The sequence below is a fragment of the Eublepharis macularius genome, chromosome 6 (assembly GCF_028583425.1).
Source record: "Eublepharis macularius isolate TG4126 chromosome 6, MPM_Emac_v1.0, whole genome shotgun sequence".
Lineage (NCBI taxonomy): Eukaryota > Metazoa > Chordata > Lepidosauria > Squamata > Eublepharidae > Eublepharis > Eublepharis macularius.
In genome coordinates this window covers 89,819,400-89,840,622 of record NC_072795.1, presented here as the reverse complement: position 1 = coordinate 89,840,622, position 21,223 = coordinate 89,819,400, and the positions used below count along the sequence as shown (strand labels likewise).

The following is a 21,223-nucleotide window of genomic DNA, read 5'->3' as shown; positions in this document are numbered from 1 at the left end:
GAACAAAGAGACTGAGGGACCAGCTTGGAGGATGAGGGCAAGGCTACAGAGGACACAGAGACATCAACTGGCATCAAAAGGCCACAACTTTACTGATTACAGCTTATTGGAGCCTTGGCATAGCATGAGGTGGTGGATCCAAGCATTAGCTGACCCATCTGTCAGCCGATGACCCCCTCACATCCTTAGCCCGCTTGCTGAGTTGGGAGAACTGTGGGACGATAGGGAGTATTCCACATGGGCATAAACCTCTGCGTGGATCCCCTGCCACCTGGGAGCAAGCATGCCCGGAAAGCCCCTGAGCTGGGTTTGTCCCTACAAAGCATTGCCCCTAAGATCCCTTAAGGGGACTCCCAGTTATGGGGAAACAGTTCATGAAGGCTGTGTTCCCACCCACCCCTGCAAAGGATCTGTGCCAAGTGCTAAAACTGTCACCCCCTAAAGTTGTGACAAGAACAGAACAAGCAGCCCAGGAGACCCGTAAGCCAGCAGAAAAGAATACAACCCGCCAAACACAGAGGCCCGAAACCCAAGCTGAGGGAGGGATTTGTGGGACGCTGCTCAAAGATGACTGCTGGAAGGGCTTAGTCAACTCTGGAATATAAGGCTAATCAATGGAATCAGGCTGAAGTCGGTTCCCAGTTCCTTACTTGCATTTCATGTTCACGAACGAAACTGCAAATATTGTGGATAATTGGAAAACTTTGTAACCCAAAATAAAGTTTGGACCACTACATGCCATACACCCCCATGTCCAGCGGACTCTGTCCTCCAAGTAGAAAGGAAATCCCCGCACTCAGCAGACCGTGGTTTGTCCACTTACATTCATATTTACTCCAACACCAGTTACTTCCTTTGTTGGCATATCCTTAATACTCATGTATAGCATAATGTATCCATTAAATTTGCATTTTGTTTTGCTGTACCAAAATGTAGCATTTCCCCCTTAGATTTCTTTCTTTTGATTCGGTTGTATATGAAGGCAGACACACAAAATTTCTTTTAGTCCTGGATTTTTTCTCCCAGTACAGTCACCTAGCCATTCTGTAATCCAGATTGTGATGTGTCTTAGTATATCTTTCTCCATTTGGTTATACTTAAAAGTGATTGTAAATGCAGGTAAATATGGTCCTAAATTCCACAGTTGTGCAAACAGGTAGCTCAGTGGAAAGCATTTGCTGCACGGTAGAATTCCTAACCCCTGCTTCTCCATGACTGTGACTCATATTAGTGTCCCCAGAAACAGATAACTGATCATCATGAAGATCAACTTTTCTTTCCATTTTTATTAATAAAACTGAGCATAGCTTGACTGGGATGTTCATGTTCTGTATCATTACCATGAAATGTTACCACAGTTTGTGGATCCCCAAAATCACTTGAGTCAACATTTAATTGTGCATCTTGAGCTATTGTTTATATTCCATATGTATTTTCCCCAAGTATTCTCCCCTGGTAAGCACAATATTCTTGGCAGCCTTATTTGCTAGACAAAACCCAGTGTTAACTGGCCAGCATCAGCTATAGATTGATAACCTCTGCATATGGGAGGAAGCCAGTCCTTGCTTCCGTTGCACTGGACATAATGCGAATTTTCAGGCTTCTTATAGATACAAGATGTTTTCATTTGTTGAAACTTCACAACTATTGTAGTTCTCAGTCCCCTTTTGTCTTCATGCCAAAAATTATATAGCCATTTCCTAAACTATATGGCACTTGAATGTAATGGAAGTAATCTTTTCATAGCCTTCCTTTTGTAGCCGAGTATGGTGTTCTGTGAAGGCACTTACTTGCCCTCAAAGGCAGGATCGTTGTGTCTGGTTTTCCAAGGCATTTTTACAAACCATATAAGATGACAGAATTATGTAAAGAGTAGAGATGGGCACGAACAGGAAAAAAAATGAACACGATGTTCGTTGTTCGTTGCCATCCACGAACAGGGATTCACAAACATCAACGGACATGACATGTTCACGAACATGTTTGTAGTTGGAGGTTCGTGGGAGCCAGAGCGGCCCCCTTGAGACTTAGCTGGACTTGAGCTGGGAAGAGTCCATGGGTCTCTCCTTTTCATGTCATTTTCTCTTCACAGTGGCAAAAACTGGACTGTCTGCTGGCAGCTACTTTGAAGGGTTACAAACTGGCCTTCCCAGTGTCCAATACCCACCAAATTTTCTGGGGCATAGTCCTCACTGTCCTCTGAAGACTCCCCAAGTTTCAGAGAGATTGGACCCTGGGAAAGCCATGATCCATGGGTCCCTCCCTTTTCTGTCATTTTCTTTTCACAGTGGCAAAAACTGGACGGTCTGCTGGAAGCTACTTTGAGGGGTTACAAGCCAGACAGAGTTCAGACAGTCCATGCCTATGTTGCCAGGGGAATTGATTGAAAGGCGCCAGACTGTCTGGCTTTATGAAAGGCTGACGAACGCCACGAAGAGGGCTTGGAAAGAACTCATGTTTGCCTGGAAATGGGGCCTCACAAACAGTTTGCTCGCGAACAGTGGATTGGGCTTTTCATGGCTTTTTTTTGTTCGTATCACTGTTCGTGCCTACCTCTAGTAAAGAGCAAACCCCACATATGTGAAAAGGCGCACGTATAGTAAAAAGATGCTGGGTTTGAGTCCAGTGGCACCTTAGAGACCAAAAAGATTTTTAGAGTGTAAGCTTTCAATAGTCGGGGATCTTTTCTTCAAACACAAAGAAGAATGGAGATCCCTGAGTCTTAATACGCCCGCTAAAAGGTGGGTGGACTGTTACAGTGGAAGCACATCAGGATCTAAAGGTACACTACAACTTGATTAGATGGGAGAGGTGTAGCAAAGGAAAATGCCAGGATGTAAAGGTACACTGATACAATGCAGCTTGATTAAAGCAGACATTATCATCTGTAGTGAGATAAGAATCCTATGTGTAACTACTGGGAGGAAAATCCTAATCTTGCTACATTACAGATGCAAATTCCTCTCTTCAAGATGCAGTTTATCTTTACATCCTGACATCTCCCTCTGCCACATCCCTCCCATCTAATCAAACTGCTTTGTACCTTTAAATTCTGATGCCATCCCTTGCATCGCCCCACCCACCATCCTCTAGCAGGATCTGCCCCTGAGAGCCTAGGCAGCCTGATCCTGATGGGTTGAGAGGCTGTTGAGAATTGCATGGACCCTGAAGAGATGTTATTTGCTTTGCACTACACCTGGCACCCCGCAAACAAGGTCCCCCAGGTAGGTCTCGGACCGGGGCTTCTTTGAGGAGACTCTTCAAATCAAAGAACTCTGGGTTTGATCTTACCAGACAGTTCCACAAACAGCAGTGCCTTTTTCCAGTGCAAGAGGCTCTTACATTCTTTGTACTAGAGGAAGGCTTTAAGATGCCTTATGCAACTTAGATCCAGAGGAGTTAGCCGTGTTAGTTTGTAGTAACAAAATCAAAAAGAGTCCAGTAGCACCTTTAAGACTAACCAACTTTATTGTAGCATCAGCTTTCGAGAATCACAGTTAGTCTTAAAGGTGCTACTGGACTCTTTTTGATTATGCAACTTAGTAAAACAACAAATAAAAATACTTCCAAAAAACCTAGTCCTCTTAGTTAAGAATTGGAATTTCTTTTTATGCTTGTAGAATAACAAGCGAAGGCAAAGTCTTCCTTCTGTAAGTACTTCACATAGATATTGATGAGAAAGCATATAAAGTTCTGAATATCAATGCTAGACATATTTTATCTGTTTTATACCACGTTGACTCATTGGCCCCTCTTCCTCAGTTTTGCCTACTCTAACTGGCAGCTGTTATCTAGAATCTCAGGCAGCAAAAGATCTTTGCCAATACCTGTTGGTCATGCCAAGGATTAAACCTAGGACCTTCTGCATGCATATAGCGCATGGCCTCTTCTCAGACTTGCTTCTGAAAGCACCTGAAACTTTCCTTTCTATATGTACCTCATTTGGTTTTGCATCATTTTCTCTTTTCCTGATTTGCATGTCTTCTGTCTCTTTTTACTTACTTTTTTAAGCAAGCACTTGCCCCACAGTGGAAGGGGAAATCTGTATGCACTGCTCTAACTTCCTTGCAGAAATGGTAAGATAAAAACATGATTGATAGACAATTTGTGGCCAGTTAAGTGATACATTTATTACAGCATATCTATTATTTTTTTATCACAAAGGGACCCTATAGCATCTTATTGAAATCCCCAGAATGTTAAAGAACAAGTTTTAAACAATACAATTTAAATAAATAAAACACATTCTCAGCAGCACTTGAGTAGCTAACGCAAAGTCCCAAGAACCTTGGGCTAAGAACCTTGGGCTTGTACTTCCAGCCATACTAAGGCTAAGTACCTGCAAGGAGAGGAAAAATCAACTTGTCCCAGATGGTATTCAGCTGCTGCTAGTAGAATCTTCCCCACTTTCTCCCAATTTCCGGTTGGGTATGGTAAGATAATGCACACACCAGCTAGGAAGGCTCCTCAGATGCCTCTCCAAATATTATCTGGGAAAACAGGAACTGCTGGAACAAAGAACTGGAACTCTTATCTAGGTTCACTTGAACAGAAATAAAATTAATAATTCTTTTGTTCATGCACTTTCTATCAGTTAGGCCCTTGTATCCTTTAAAAGCAAAACCTCAGGTCTATTTCCTGTCAGCAGCCATTTGTAGCATTGTAATTGATCTAGAAACGATAACCAAACTTCTGAGTAGCTCATAGAGATCTTGGTGGCTTTAATCTTATCGAATCATATCTCAGTAAGTTGTTCTGTGATTTGTTTTTCCTGACAATTTCTTTTGAAGAATGCAGCAAAGAAGGAGAACAGTGCAGGTGGAGAGAAGGGCTATTTACCCTCCCCCACCATTCTTCTAATAATTTCCATTCCCAAGTTGCTTTTGCTAGTACTGACTCGCTTTCCACAGGGATGTTAAAAGCAGCTGGGGATGGGGCTGAGTTTTGGAGGAAAATATGACGGGGAAAAATTAAATTGCTCCTTTCTCTACATTCTCTTCTTTTAAACTCTTCAACTTCAAAAATGAATTTCTGTGTTGGAAAAATAAACACAAAATTGTTGAGAAAGTGATTGCAGAACTATTCATAATGTGTAATCCTGCCCTTATTTTGCTGTTCAGAGCAACTGGCTTGAGTATCCAGATTAGAGATGGACTTGAACCGTAAAAAAACTGAACCATGCGGTTCGTGGTTCATCGCATTTCATGAACCATGAACTTGCATGAACCTGCTCTGGTTCATGAACCAGTTCATTTGGTTCGTGAAAATGTCACATCCAGGTCAGTAAATCGTCACTTCCAGGCCAGTAGAAGGCCACTTCCTGGTCAGCAGAAGGTCTGCAGGAAGTCCATCCCCTGTTGTTTAGGAAATTGATTGATTGGCGCCAGGCTGTCTGCAGTGACGAACCAAAAAACGAACTCGCCTAAAGTTTGTAGTGGTTTGTCAGAAATGGGCTCTGACAAACTGCTGGTTCATAAACCATAAACTGGCCTGGTTTGTCACGAACTTTGGTTCGTATTTTGGTTCGTGCCCATCTCTAATCCAGATAACAATAACAACAACATTAGATTTATATACTGTCCTTCAGGATGATTTAACATCCACTCAGAGCAGTTTACAAAGTATGTCATTATTATCCTCACAACAAAACACCCTGTGAGGTGGGTGGGACTGAGAGAGCTAGAAGCTGTGACTGACCCAAGGTTACCCAGCTGGCTTCGTGGAGGAGTGAAGAATCAAACCTGGTTTTCCAGATTAGAGTCCTGCGCTCCTAACCACTACACCAAACTGGATGTCGACCACAGTGAATGTCAAGCAGCAACTAGTTGCTGATCTTGGGAAGTCTTTAGTGTAAGTGTAGATATAAGAATACAACCCTGATTGTAAGGGTAAATTAAAGGGTAGAACATTGGGAAAACTTTATAGAACAAAGAGAAAGCTGGAAAAGGCACTTCCTAGGGACAAGTGACATTTGGTCTGTATTACCAGGATGGGAACCTTTTTTGCTTATTCTTTGAAAACTGTAATATCTGTGAAAAAAGGTATAAAAAACTGGGATTAGGTATGTGACAGGCTTCCCTGACTGTGGCAATCCTCTGGTTCAGTGAAACAAATTAAGAGGTTGTCATTGTTTTTGAAAGCAAAGTCTTTGCCAACATTTACTGATTTGCATTTTTGGATTTGAAACTCAGTATGTTTTTAAAATGGAGGACTGCACTGGAAGAGCATTAGCTTTACATCTATGAAATATAAATGTAGTGCACTGCTGCTTCAACTGACTCAAATAGAAGTAATGTGAAAGAATGATTGTACTTTAATTCCATTGAGTGGGAATTGATTTGCAATTTTAGACAAGCTGTTTCTTTTGCTCAGCAGGACACTCTGCTCAGTTTGCTGATATCGCAGTTCACTTTGTATTGGATTCTGTTCCACTCCATTCTATACTAAACCTGTTTTGCAGGTTTAAATTTAGTGGTTGCTTCTTGCACCTTCTATAATAATGTTATCCTGCTGAGTGGATTTGGAAATGGATTATTCTAATGACACGGTGAGTGTATACCCTACGGTATCAGTCTGTTTTGCCTGTGTCTGGATTCCCACCCTGATTATGGCATGTGCATGGCAGAGCAGCAGGGTGAGATGCCTGATCTTTGACTGAAATAGATCCCATTATATTTGTAAATTATCTATATGTGTGAGTATGAAATGATGATGGGTTGAAAAATGCATAAGTGTGTACAGTGCAATCAAAACAGTAAATAAAGTACAATCTGTTCAATTTCTCACATGCAGGAACAGATGAATGTTTTAGAAAATGTGCTGTAACCAAAAGTTAAATATTAGACTTCTGACTTGGAGAGATGATAACCGCATCTTTGCAAGAAAAGGAGAAGTTCTGTGCATTACTGCTTTTACGTAAATGGCTGACCAACATGTAGTCTTGTATCTTTGGAATCTCTGATTGTTAAGGCAGTAAAGAAGGTAGCCAAGAATGTCTTTCTAACCACTTGATTGTCACTGTATAATTCCAACCATGGGTCCTAGCTTCTGTTCAGCCATATTGAGTGGTTGTGCCCATGCCAGAAACACCACAAACACATTGCTGGATTGAACACAATGAACTGAAATATTCGGATCATGAGGCTAGGATTGACACAATTCTTTAGTAGTATGGTTTGCTCTCACATTGTTTTGACACTATAAAATCAAGTAAAATATGAAAAGAGGAAGTAAAGGAGAGTAAGTAAGTGTTGGATGCGTGTATTGGAGAAGCAAAGATGTGGATTTTGTTATATATTTACAATAGTCTCTCTGTAGGTTGGTTATTATCCAGAAATATGCAAGTGGAAACACAACTGGATTTAGTGTATTTCTGTTAGTGCAAGGTTTAGTATAATTCATATGCATATTCCTTCCTTCTCTGTATATTGGCCAGAAATTGCACAAGTTGAAACTTGAGATCAAAGTTGTTGCTTGGCCCCTCTCCAAAAAAAGATGCTGTAGTAGATGGACTACCAATCTGATCTAGTAGGGGTCTTAAGTTCCTAAGTGGGGTTACAATAAGGGACTGAAGGGACTATCAGTGCTGATGGATCTACTAAGAATTCAAGTCTATTTAATATGACTTACTCCCTGGAAAGTGCTATTATGAATCTCTCTACACAAGACAGAGGGGACCCTCAAGTGAGATCTTACACTTGTTCTCCCATTGTGGATACACGTGCACTACTAGAGAGAGAGTACACCTGAAAGTAAGTCACTTGAGCGTCCCTGTGTAAGATGTCTAGTGTAGAGAGACAGTTGACTTCAGTGGAGTTAGAGGGGTATAATTCTATTTAGCAACTGCACTGTTGTAAGTCTCCTGAAGTCTATGGGTTTAGAAGGGTGTAACTCTGCTTAGGATTGCACTGGTGGTCTCTGGACCAGGGCCAGGGCATTTTCGGTCCTGGCTTTGACCTGGTAGAACTCTTTGTCAGAAGACACTCAGGCCCGCCAAGATCTTCCATCCTTTTGGTGGGTCTGCAAGACAGAGATGTTCCGCCAGGTTTATGGTTGAGGCCAACATTAAATCCATCAAATGAGTCTCCCTGCCGGTCTCCTGCCTGGGAGGGGGGCAGGGAGCTATAAGGTCACCTCCCCTACCCCACGCATGAGCAGCCACAAGATACTGATCCAGACCTTCATGCTTTTCATAAATGGTAAGTGAATTCTTGAAATATTGTGTTTGTGAAATCTGTGATTTTATTGTACTCTGGTTTTGTACCTTTTTATTGTAATCCACCCTGAGCCCGTTTGCAGGGAGGGCTGGCTATAAATCAAATCAAATAAATAATAATAAATAAATTAGGGATCCCTAACCTTTTTGAACCTGTGGGCATCTCTGGAATTCTGACACAGGGTGGTGGGTCCAACCACAAAATGGCTGCCACAAGAAGCAAGGGTGCAATGTTATGCATATCTCTTATAATAACTCTCCAACATTTCAACTCTGTTTAACAGGATACCTTTTAATCTGTATAGCCAGTCAGATCCCAAATGGCCAATTGGAAGCCCTCTGGCCACCTGGTCTCGCCCACTTTCTAAAAACACTTGATGAGAGCCATGAAAAGTGTCAGCTGGTGCCATAGTGCTCATGGGCAACCACATTGGGGATCCCTGCACAAAACATCGTCCAGTTCTAGCCTGGAGGTTATTTGCCTTTATTGGTTAAATAGAATCTTGGGCTGTTGAACGCAAGGTGCAACTGGAAGGATGTTGTAATTTACTAGCCTTTATTTTCAGTTTTATTTTATTTTCTGTGTGTGGTGTGTCTGTTGTTAAAGTAAGCTTTTTGTTTTGCAGTAATCCTCAGAAGCAGCCCAAGAAATGACATTTATGCATATTTTATAATATGATTTCTGTCGGCATACGGAGAAAACAAATCAATTTCTCAGCAGCGCACTGTTTAAAAGAAACAGCAACAACCTGTGGGATAAGTTGCAGAAGCTGTTAAAATTAATTATAAATGGCAGAAGATATAATGTGAGGCAGGGAAAAATGTGCTAATGTGTAAAGCATATTAAAGCTTGGTGTATAAAAGAATTGCCTGATTATTTAAAAATTTATGTTTTTATAAATGCCATAATGTTTTGAAACAATGTAGTGCAAAGACATGCTCTCATTTTTGTTTTGATACTCTAATAGCATCATATCTTATGTCAAATATTAGAAGTCATCTTGTTTTGCAGATTGATACTGAATTTTCAAAATGCCAACTTAGGTTGACAATTTACCTTTCTTGAAGTAAACTACCATTACTTACAGGTGAGTAGTAGCAGAAAGGACAGACACTTCCATTGGTGCAGCAGCTGGAAGTAGGGATCCCCAATCTAAAAAGAGTTGTGTAGTTGCCACTTGATTGTGCCTCGAGTGCTTCTAGCCTATTATGTCAAGTGTTAACCTAAGGAAATAGCTGCTCATCCCGGGTGAATGGGTTGCTAATTTCAAAGCCAGGTTATATGGTCAAGGACTACATTGGCAATTTTTTGTCAAATAAATGCTAATAAAACAGCGCTCCTATGATCCCTTGCCGCCAAAGAATGGGATTCATATTTTCATTAATGTGATCAACGTACATGAACATATTGGCTTAGTTCTCACTGAGGTGGCAAATGTTTATTTGGGCTGCAGCACTTCACATCACAAGGTTAACTCATATGAATGGATATGCCACATTCAGGGGAAAATATTTGAAAACTAGATGGTAGAGGAAGATGTTTTTTAGTCTATAGTTTTCCCACCTATAGCTTTCTCCCTGATAGCTAAAATTCTATGTGCAAAGATTATGATTTTTTTTAATGGAGGAGCATTCAGTCATACGAATTCTCAGCTGTGGTCAGAAATGGTATAACCAAGACACAAGGTTAGCACTCAGTAATTTACACATTGCAAGATCAAGCCAGTGTTAAACTGTAATGAGTGTTCCTCCTGTAGTTGATTTGGTAATATGTAAAAGGAATCATGAGCAGACATAACCACTCCTCATTACCCTGTCTCCATCTTGTCCTTCTGTACCATCTAAATTGGTCCCAGAAGCCCCTATGTTGGGCAAATCAGACTGGATTTGGGAAGGGTAAGTGTGCCATCAGTTGCATTTGATCAAAGGAAAGACTTTTTCAACCAGTGAAAATGGAAAATCAGCAAGGGAAAAAAAGCACTGAGCTTCTCCCCTCCTTCCATCACCACTGGAATTTGGTCATGTATGAGAGCTTCTATATTTAATTAGGCCATTAATTTTTATAAAAGCATTGGCTTTTGTTGTTGAGTGAGGTCTTGGAGAACAGACTTTAGTATTTGACTTTTTCTAATTGAGTACAATTTTGGCAGTCTAGCCTCCTGTACTGTTCCTCCAGATGTTACTACTTGTGGAAGGGATGTTGCCTACAATTAATTGCTTGAAGTAGAATAGCTATAGATCTATTACAGTTTAGATTCTGCTTGGCATTTTTAGGGATATTCTTGTACAAGTTTGCGGTACATTTATTATTTACTTTTTTATGATTTTGGCTTTTGATACCAATTTTTATTATTTCCAAAGAAAGAGAATTGCTGTGGAATTATGGAACTTCTTTACTTGAAACACAGGAAGGGGAACTGAAATAGAGTAGCTAGAGCTTTGTGTAGTTGGTGGTGATTAACTGTACCCCATGTTAAAGGATGTATTCTTGAGTTAGAAAACCTGTAAACATAACCATGCTTGAGCTTGTTTAGGAGGATAGTGTACCTTTTGTGGGAATGCAAAGATCTTTGTCCTGAGCCCCTTGCTGTATGTCAGAAGTCCTTTTCAGAACGTTATTGGTCTTAAACTTAATAAGAAATTAGTTGTAAAAATGAGGGGAGGGAGAGTAATGCTTATTTTTCTCAGCCTCATTCATAGAAACATCTGAGTGTCTTCCACTGGCCTTTTATGAATGAGGGTGAGGAGAGAACACCGAGCAGCCTGAGGCAGAGTGAAAGCATGAAAAATGCCTGTCCAAATGGAAACAAGATGACAGGCTTATAATGGAATATACTGGGGCCACCTTTGCTGTATTTGTAGTGCATCTTCCTGTGAAGCACACTAGTGCCTGTATGCTCAAATATAAATAAAATCATGTTTGGCAATATTGGGATGTTGGAACAAACCTTTATAAACCCTGTATAGGTATACATTTATGGTTGTTAGTTATAGTGGCATGTGGTTGATCCTGAAAAAAAATACGTTTCTGGTATTTGCGAAGTCATAATATATACAAGCGGTGATCCATAGGGGCCAACCAGATTATGCAGTTAGTTCCTATATGAGCACCATATCACCACCTGCAGCGCTGGCATGAGATCTAATTATGCACTTTGGGTAATGTACGTGGTTACCTCTTGAATAACTGCATCTGCGATGTAGAGCCTCAACAGTGTGAATCTGTGCTTCTCGTCTAACTTCAGTTTTATCTTACATCAGTGAGCTTGTTGAGATAATTTTAAGTATTTGTAGAGGCAGTTAAATTCAAGAGCTGGTGTAGTATAGTGATAGTTGTCATCTGGGGAGTCTGTAGTTCAAATTGTGCTCTGTTGTGAATGCAGTTGGTGGCCTTAGACAAGTCATGCTCTCTTCAATTTTCTTCTCTGGAACACAATTCAAAAATCCTTCATATCCGTCAGCAGAGTACCAAGGCTAGAAATTCTGATTTGCCATTTTGTAAATAGCAGAAAATCATTTCGAAAGCACAGCGAGTTAACAATGGGGTTAATTTTATGTCTCTCACATTAGTTGTTCATGTCCATATTTGTTGATGGTTGCAGCCAAATGTCAGAATGAAGCCCAATATCCATATAAATTCTCCTGTGTATCAAACATTTGATTTATATAATAACATTCAATTTATATACCGCCCTTCAAGACAACACCCACTCAGAGTGGTTTACAAAGTATGTTATTATCCCCACAACAATCGCCCTATGAGGTGGGTGGGGCTGAGAGAACTCAGGAGAGCTGTGACTGACCCAAGGTCACCCAGCTGGCTTCAAGTGGAGGAGTAGGGAATCAAACCAGCTTCTCCAGATTAGAGTCCTGTCGCTCTTAATCACTACACCAAACTGGCTGTCACATTTGTATCTACTACAATGCATTTGCTGTGGAGAGAATATAGCACAAAGCAAATCAGAGGAGACACATAGGGGAAAATGTAAAGGATATAGGTGTAATTTCACATTCAATTGACTGTTATTATCCCAAATCCTCCTCTTTTCTGTACTGTTTGTTTGGGAAATTTTTGATTGCTGGTAGGTAAAGAACTTTTAGAAATAAGTGTTTTGTGAAGTACCTAGTAGTTAATTACATAAGCATTCGGATTTCAGCCTTAGGACTTGCCAATTCCATTCTACATATGTTAAAACTAATGGCAGTTTTCATGTTGATTAAGGTACACAGATTAAAGTTACATAGGCAAATGAATCATTTCAGTGGATTGATCATTTAAGAAATCAGTTTGAATTTTCCCCTGATGATACACTTGTCAGATTCTCTTCTCATTTTCCTGTGGCACTTCCAACAAAACATGACACCTGTTTCAAAATATGTCTCTGTTCCTGTATTATTTTTATGGTTGCTAACCATCTACAGTTGACAAAATATTATGGTGCTGAAAATTCCTTTAAACCACTATACTAGAGGAAAAAAGACTGTCCTAAGTTGGTGGTGCCATTTGGGTAAGACTATAACAATTAATGCCGATACAGTTATACAAAGGGGGGAAATTTTAAATATGAGCTCAGGTAAATCTGATCAGTGGTATTTTCTGAGATAGGGGGTCACTTAGTGTTCCAAAAGTAGATGTCTGTCCCTGAAACCATCCTAAACATGTTAATAACAATAACCCACTGTTATTAATTTAACAATAGTTTATGAATGTATGCTGATTTACGCTAAAACAGCATTCAAGATATCTTACAAATAATGGGCATGAACAGAAAGTGCTGGCCCGGAAATGATCTTCTGCTGACCTAGAAGTGACAATTTGCTGACCTGGATGTGACGTTTTCGTGAATTGGGGCAGGTTTGTGAAATGCGACGAACCACGAACCACATGGGTCAGTTTTTTCCTGGTTTATGCCCATCTCTACTTACAAACATTCAGTTGAAGCAAAGTCTACAAAGTTCCCTAGAACAACTAAAACTAAAGAGGTAACAATTGTTAAAAACAGCATCCTTAAAATAACCACCACCGGTGATGGCTATTAGCCATTTGATAGTAATGAGGTAAACAGAACAGGCTTTGCATGAAAATGACACTTAAAAAGTAGGTTGAATCCAACCTGCTTTTCTGCTTTGGTGAAAAAGGAAGGAGGGGAGCCATCTGCCCATCTGAAAAGGCTATGCTGAAGATCATGACACCTGTACAGAATTCATGTGGGATGGGAGCTGTAGAAAGGAGAGGAACTGGGTGAGCTTGAGTGGAGAAGCTGGCTGGATCTCGCCAATATTGACAGATCTAGGGGGAGTTGCCTGGATAGTGAATTCTATCGCTCGGGTGCCATCACTGTAAGCCCCATCTCTCTTGGTAGTCGCTTGTCTGACTTTTAAAGGTGGGACCAATAGGAGGGCCTCATTTGAAGATTGGACATCAGAATTTTTATGGGAAAAGGTGGTCCTTTCTGTATGTTGGTATTACAGGTGGGAAGCTAAGAATGATCGACAGATGTTGGCTATGGTCAACAGGCAATTCAGACAGTGGTGTGTTTCCTGCTTCTTCTAGCCACTGCAATAGTGCACTGAAATAGTAAACACATGCCTGATTGTACCACCCTTAACTACAAATGGAAGTATACAAAAAGTGGCTCTACATAGAATGCTAGGCTACAAATTCTAGATGCTAGGCTACAAATTAATCCATGGCTTTCTGTATGACATGCTTGTGCAGGGATTTTTTTAATGGAGGATCATTTTCATGTGAGCGCATCTGGCTGAAATCAGAATTGGAACAACCTCATATGTAGGTTTATCACTTTAGTGAAAATTAGGCCTGAGTCTAATAGTGTCGGGGGGGGGGTGGATTTCATTTTTGGCTTCCCTGATAGCATGTGGTTTGGCTTACTTGCATGAGCCTTCTTGATCTGTCTGCCTTCTAGTCTGTAGTATATTCATTTTTTTAAGTTACCACTTCATGTATACTACTTTCCTTGTTTCCATAAAATTCAATCCAAAAAACAAATCATAAATCATAAAGTTAAGTCCTTCCTAAATTGGAAGGTTTTATATTTCTTTTTATTATAGATATAGGCACCAATGGGGAGGCATTTCCATACAACTGTGCACTTCTTTTTTTCATAGCACTGCATTAAACATGTTGATCATCAAGCTGCTTAACACTTCCTTTTCAGATTTTTTTTTAAAAGAGGTGCTTCACTTTACATGGTCATTGTGTTTGCCTTAAATATACGGGTGTTGCTACAGTAGACACAGATGAACAACAGAGGTGTGTTCTTATACAAGGATATCCATGTGAGTGAAGCCATGATTGAGCATCAGCTTCTCAAACACTTGTTCACCGGTATTTAATGGCAAGCGCCTGTTGTTCGTATACCACATATTTACTTCAGGAAACTATGCCAGTACCCATAGTAAACATAATAATCAATTCACGTAAGATGTGTAGAGACCTTCAGACGTAAGAGGGAATTTGATGCATTGGCGTTCTGGTTAGTTGATCTTCTCTTCAGGCCTATCATGCCTAAGTCGATTCTTCCAGACCACGGCTTACTGGTTACTTTTTTATGTCCCAAAAATATAATCATAGCATCAGTAATGCTTGAATAGCTTGCCTTCCCTCACTATGACCCGGTCAGTAGCGGAGAATGGAAGTGGCATCTATTCAACCAGTAAAAGAGACAAGGGTTAGAAGAAGCCCTCTAACAAGGCCACTTCACATGAAAGGCTATTAGATCCAGGTCACTGAATTTGGTCTGCTGCATTTTATGACAAAGTCTAAAAATGCAGATTTGTAACAACCTATGTTAATGAATTCCAACTGCTTGAATTTCACACTGAATAATGGCTGGAATTATGAGAGGTGGTGATTTACAAGGTCTAGTTGAATGCAATCTTTTTTTCAAGATTAAATTGATAGAATGCCGAAATATCACACTATTTTTATTAATGAATATTCTTTGCTTCAAGTAATGTATTGGCAAAAGGGATTTTTAAAATAATAAAACAAAAGGTGATAGAATGACAATTCCAAAGTGTCCAATACGTTTTTAAAATGCGGTATCACATTTTAAATGTAATCTTGTGCATATGGAGAATGGAAAATGATACCTCTTTACCCTGAGGCTGCCCACTTTTCATACATCAAAAATATTCTATTTAAATGCAGATTTTGATTGCTAACTGGCACTTTGAACAAGAAGAAGGGATGGTAAAGAAGGCAGGAAATCTGTATCATTTAAAATTAATGATATTCTTCACATGCCCTATCAAAGTGAGGTTTCCGTTTTTAAATAGGGTATAAATACAAGTTGGTGGATTAAGACCAGAAATATCCTTAATTTGACGTTTTATCCCAAAATAAGATGTGGTGAGGGAAAAGTTGCTTCAAACTTTTTAAAGCTATAAAATACAGAACAAAGACTGAGGAGAAAGGCAGTATAAGGATGTTGGTTGGGGTTGTAGTTCTGTGGTAGAGCATCTGCTTAGCATTCAGAAGACCCCAGGTTCAATCTGTGGCATCTCCAGGTAAAAGGATAAGTTGGTAAGTAATGCAACAGACCTTTACCTGAGGTCCTTGAGAGCTGCTGCCAGTCTGAGTAGACAGTACTGACCTTGATGGACCAACAAACTGATTCAGCGTGAGGCCGCTTCGGGTGGTTCACGTAAAAACTGCATGAATCAAAATACCAAGTGGAGCAAAACGTATGATTTTTCAACTTGCAAGTCTGAAGTTTTAGAAGTCCGGTTGGTTTCAGAGGAAGAGTTCATCATGGACTCAGAGCGGAACTACAAGTGACAAAAGGCACAGGTTGGACACTTGTCAGCTTCCCTCAAGTTTTGATGGGAAATGTAGGCAGCTTGGCGGAATGTTGGACAAGTGACAGTTGAAAAGTCCATTGGACAGCAGTCAGAGAGCCAAGCTGCAAGACCAGGATGCCTACATTTCCCATCAAAACTAGAGGGAAGCTGACAAGTGTCCAACCTGTGCCTTTTGTCACTTGTAGTTCCGCTCACAGATTTCTTATAGAAATTTGCAGGCCTAACAACATACTGAACTTGAATAGGATGGTGTTCTTTGGGTTTGATCCCCTTTGTGCTTGTGGGGTGGGGTACTGGTGGTAATACAGGCTGTTGTACTAATTCAGGTTCTCTTTTCAGATCTTTCTTTGTGCTGAGGAAGCTTGTGAACTTTCTCAGGTATGTTTTTTAAAGGCATTGTGTGTTTTTGTGGATGTGGATTTAAAGAAAGGCTGAAAAGGTAGGTAGGAATTGGTCCATTCATGGGGAGGAGGATAGCCACTGATGACAAGCTGTTCTTTCTCATCATCAGTTCTCTGTGTAAAGGTTCTGTTCTGTCCACAGTTACAGTTGAGGCCTCCCAACTATTTCATTAGGTGCACTATATGAATTTGTATGATACTGTAACAAAATATTTAGCAGGTTTTACAAAGTTTCTGCAATCTGTACTTGGCAGAAAGAAAATCTTGTGCACTTTCAGCACAAATATTAACAAACTGAAAGAACTTAGAATTGTTACAAGTTAATATCCTGGTTAATATCCTAGTAGTAGTCTTGCTATGTGCATTACAAGTTACTCCCAGTTAAATGTTCAAAGAATTGCACTCTATGCCTATTTGCTGGATTTGGACTTCCCATAATTTTCGTGTGTGTGACTTAGGGGCGGGGGAAGCTTGCATTTTGTGTTTGTTGCATTTCAAATCAGTTTCTTCCTGTCTGCTTTCTTCTTTGTCCAACTTCTACATCCATAAATAGTAATAGGAAATACCATAGTATGGATTACCTTGATCTTGGTCTTCAGTGACCTTTCCTTACACTTAAGGATCTTTTCTAGTGTCCTTCATGGCTGCCTTTCCAAGTCTCCATCTCCTTCTGATTTCATGGTTGCAACTTCCCTTTTGGATGATGATTGGCCAAGAAATAGAAACTCTTGAACAATTTCAGTTCCTTCATTGTCAACCTTAAATTTGTGTAATTACTCAGCAACCTTAAATTTGTGTAATTACTCAGCAGTTATTACTTTCTGTCTTCTTAATATTCCGCTATAATCCTGCTTTGGCACTTGCTCCTTTAACCTTTTATCAATAGTAGTTCCAAGTCTTCTCCATTTTCTGCCAGTAATGTGCATATCATCTGCATATCTCAAATAGATCATTTTCCTTCCACCAATTTTTACTCCACCTTCATCTAAATCTAATCCATCTTTACTTCCATATTCAGCTGTTATCTGTCAGGTTTTATCAACTTTAGTTTTGCCTTTGCCGCTGGGTAAAGTTTTGGTTGAACTCTTCCATTGCTCATTAAACAAGATCAATAAGCAAAATGTTGCTAGATCACTGGGTTGCTCTAATTTACTTGTCACTGTATGCCTTGAAAGTTGAAATGTCTATACTTGTTGCTGAAAAACTCCTCCATAGTTGACAGTCTGTTTCCTTGTAATTTCTTCTGAACTGAACTCCATTCCTCTGTCTGAGAGCTGAATCATCATTGAACAGAACACATGGTACAGAATTTACATGACTGTGTCACCTCAGACATGCATGCAGATAGGCAACTGGGGCGGCAGAATGGTATCACATAAGCAAAGAGGGAAGAAGACTCCTAGATTTCAGAGTCCCATGAATTGCATGCAGACACAGAATTTTTTAGTAGGGATGAGTGGATTCCTCAAACGCCATCCCGGTTAGGACGTGTTCTAGTTTTAATCCAGTTGTTTTGCTCTGTCTTCTGTGAAATTTTATAGAATGCTGAGGAACAAAATTCCAAGTCTTGAAGAGAAAATTCTTCTTCACATTTTGCATGTGGCCATGGAGACCAGAGGCAATGGGGGGAAAATGAAGATGTATGAATGCATGTTTGTACAGCTCTAAGAAATGGGGATTTTAGAAGTAATGAATCCATGTTTTGTATCGTAAAAACCTCATTAAATTAACAGAAATACCTTCAAAAGCAGCACTTGTGTCCAAAATGAAACAAATGAACACACACACACACACACACACACACACACACACACAAATGGTTAAAAATGGTTTCTGTCTCCATGGCCCTATCCACAGATTAAAGTAAGAGCAGATGAGGCCATGCTGTTGGATGGATGGATGGATGGCTACACTCCAGTGCAGAAGTTTAAGCATGGCTTAAAGCTGTGTTGGATAAAAACAAGATATTAAAGCATATTACATTACCTAGAGAATTAGTCTGTACAAAAATCATACAAATAAGAATACACTTAACACCAAGATTTAAAATACTCTTGCTTTGTAGAACAGCAATGGGTTCACCTTCCCACCCACCCTGCAAAGTCTCCAGGAACAGGACGTAATGGGCTTCTTTCTGGAAGGAGTTCCATAAGCCTCCTGTTGCTATCAATTTAGCTTCCACTCTCTTGCAAAGTTCTCCTATGTGCTGCCAGAAGACAGAGGTTCAGTCTGATGTAAATGTGATACTGATGAGGCAAAAGACCTCACCTGTGGGACGGATCACAAAGCAGAGTCCCATCACTCCTTTTTATGGACTCGAGTTAACAGACTTGACTTGACAATGGGGATTCAAGGAATGAACTGACTAGATGGTGACCTGCTTTTGAAGTGCTGTGTAACATCTTGAAATATGAGACTTGCATTTCACAGGCCCTTTGGGATATGCCATAGTATTTAACTAAGGCTCCAAAATGAAAGGTTTGCTCGCCAAGGGTTTTTTGTGCTGTGTTCTAAAAATAGGATATATTCTGTTGTAGTTGGTTTAGCGGGGTTCCAGAGATCCTTTTAAGGATGGATTGTGTTAGTCAGGTGATGCTGCCAGTGTTGCCGTTATAGTCTGGCTGCTTGAAGCTTTTATCACATGGTCTTTTGCTCTTTTCATGCCCAGAGTGCAGCTCTGACCAAGAGTTGCTTTACACATTAAATACTTAGCTTGGGCTTTGTAATAAGTTAGGTGATCATATGACTTTTAAAAAAATATTGTGGACACTAATAAAACACACTATGGAGATCCATGATTGGTCCCAGCTTCCTATCGGCCTTTTCACAAAGTGCACCTCCTATATATGCATTTTTAAAAAATCTTCGGTTCCCCATGTTCTGAAGTACCAAAGAAAAAGAACTCCGGCGAGGGCTTTGCAGAGGAAGAGGTCTGTGTTAATAGAAGCAGGATTGATTTTCAAAGGCTGGGGTCGCTAGAAGCCTATAGCAGATTTACTCCCTTCTTTTCTCCCATATAGGTGAATTAATGTTATTCATTGGCACTGGGGAAAGTATAGTGCAGCTTTGGGGAAGTGTGGTAATGAGGGTGAACTTGCCCTCAAATGCCATGATCTGATAGTCACGGACAAGAGTCCTGCAAACCAGTACAGTGGGAATTGGTGCATAATGTGCACAGATATACTACACCTCCCAAGGGTCCTTTCAGTACCCTCCATTGTGTATGTCGCACATACCCTCTGTGCACCGTTGGTCATTTTGCTAATAAAATATGTATGTTTATTCTAGAGTATAACTGTAGGTATGTGCAAAATCTGAAACATGTAACTACCAAAACCATAAAACTAAAACATGCAATGGCCCATTGTATCAAAGTTTGGCTGTAATCTGTATTGCAGATCCCTCCAATCTGCCCAGAGATACACCTGCAATATTGCTGAAGACTAGGAAGAATCTGAGTCTGTGGTTTAATAGTGACATTAAAAGTGTAATAGAAATGTTCCAGAGGTCAACATCCTCTCGTCTTGGTTTATTAGAACCCAGGGGCTAACTGTACATTGATGTCCTCCTTGAGTTTGCCACAATGACTTTTGATTAGATGTTCCTTTTAAGTTTTAAACTCAGTTCTCAGATATGTGAGTAGATTGGTTAGGATCAGGGTCATGGTACGTGGGGAGAGGTGCTTGAGCATTCCCCCTTCTCTGCCATTTTCCTAAGCTGAAAAGGCCCGGGTGAGCCACTGTTTGCCTCATTGGGGAAACTTAAATGCAGCTATCAGTTTGTGTAAGTTTCCCCAGTGGGTCGAATAGTGAATCCGGCGGGGGGGGGGGGGCGTGGAATTCATGTAAAGGAAACTGCTTGAGGGATATGAAACTCCTCTGCCCCTGGCCCTGATGCTTGCAAGAATTGAGTTGCAAGCCCTGAAATTGCAAGGCACCTTTCTTTGTGATGTATGTTTCTGGTATCCTATCAATTTGAAAACTAGTTTAAATAAATCTAATATTGTTAGAACATGTAACAATATAGGGGAAAACTCTCTTTTTGAAAATGATTTGTAGAATTTTGGTGCCTTTTAAATAATTATTGAAGTGCTGATTAAGAAGTGCCTGAAGAAAGTCTCCCAAGAAAATGTGCTAGAAATTTGAGTGCCGTAATTTTCTGATACTGGGTAGCTGCTGTAGTAACTTTAGTCATCTTTTAACTCTTTTTTTTAAAAAGGGAGAAATGATTGGAGTGGGTTTATGTATTGCCTTAACAACTTTCACAATAGTGCAAAGCTCCCATCAAGCATGTTATCAGATTATTTTATTATGCCAACATTAATATTGGACGCACACACATAATCTGGAGTCAGCAGGTTCATACACTACTATCTCATTAAATTTTCAGGCAAAAGCTGCAAAAATTAATTGGAGGCGTGTAATAGTTTAGAATGTGAGCTGGCTTATGGTAATATAAATTACATGAAGAGAAGACAGTTTTATATACTGAGAGAGGGAAAACTGGTTTACTTTAATGAGAAGAGATAGAAATGTGGAGCTATTTTTTCATTACAGATGCACTCTAAACTGTTTGGACTTACTTGATGAATAGAGTTAATTCTCTGCTACCGTTCCAATAATTCATGTTGCACAGTTTAATGACTTCTAGATAAAAACGGGATTGAAATGTTAATTTCTATGAAGAAATTGGAGCACTCTCCTATATCAGGCTTTTTTTTCTTTCTTCTATTAAGCTACTAGTTAATTTCACTAAACAGGTCTCTGGAGATATTTCATGC

At 40.0% G+C, this 21,223-nt stretch overlaps 1 protein-coding gene across 4 annotated transcripts in view; it reads left to right on the top strand.

Annotated features, from left to right (window-relative positions):
- CTBP2 (C-terminal binding protein 2) overlaps positions 1 to 21,223 on the top strand; it is a 280,138-nt gene that overhangs the window by 52,798 nt on the left and 206,117 nt on the right. Inside the window, exon 2 of one of the 4 annotated variants that reach the window (XM_054983754.1) lies at positions 16,382 to 16,420. The exons of the other annotated variants lie outside the window; for them this stretch is intronic. The gene's annotated coding sequence lies outside the window, so the exon portion shown is untranslated. The remainder of the gene's footprint in view (positions 1 to 16,381; positions 16,421 to 21,223) is intronic. 4 annotated transcript variants of the gene reach the window in all.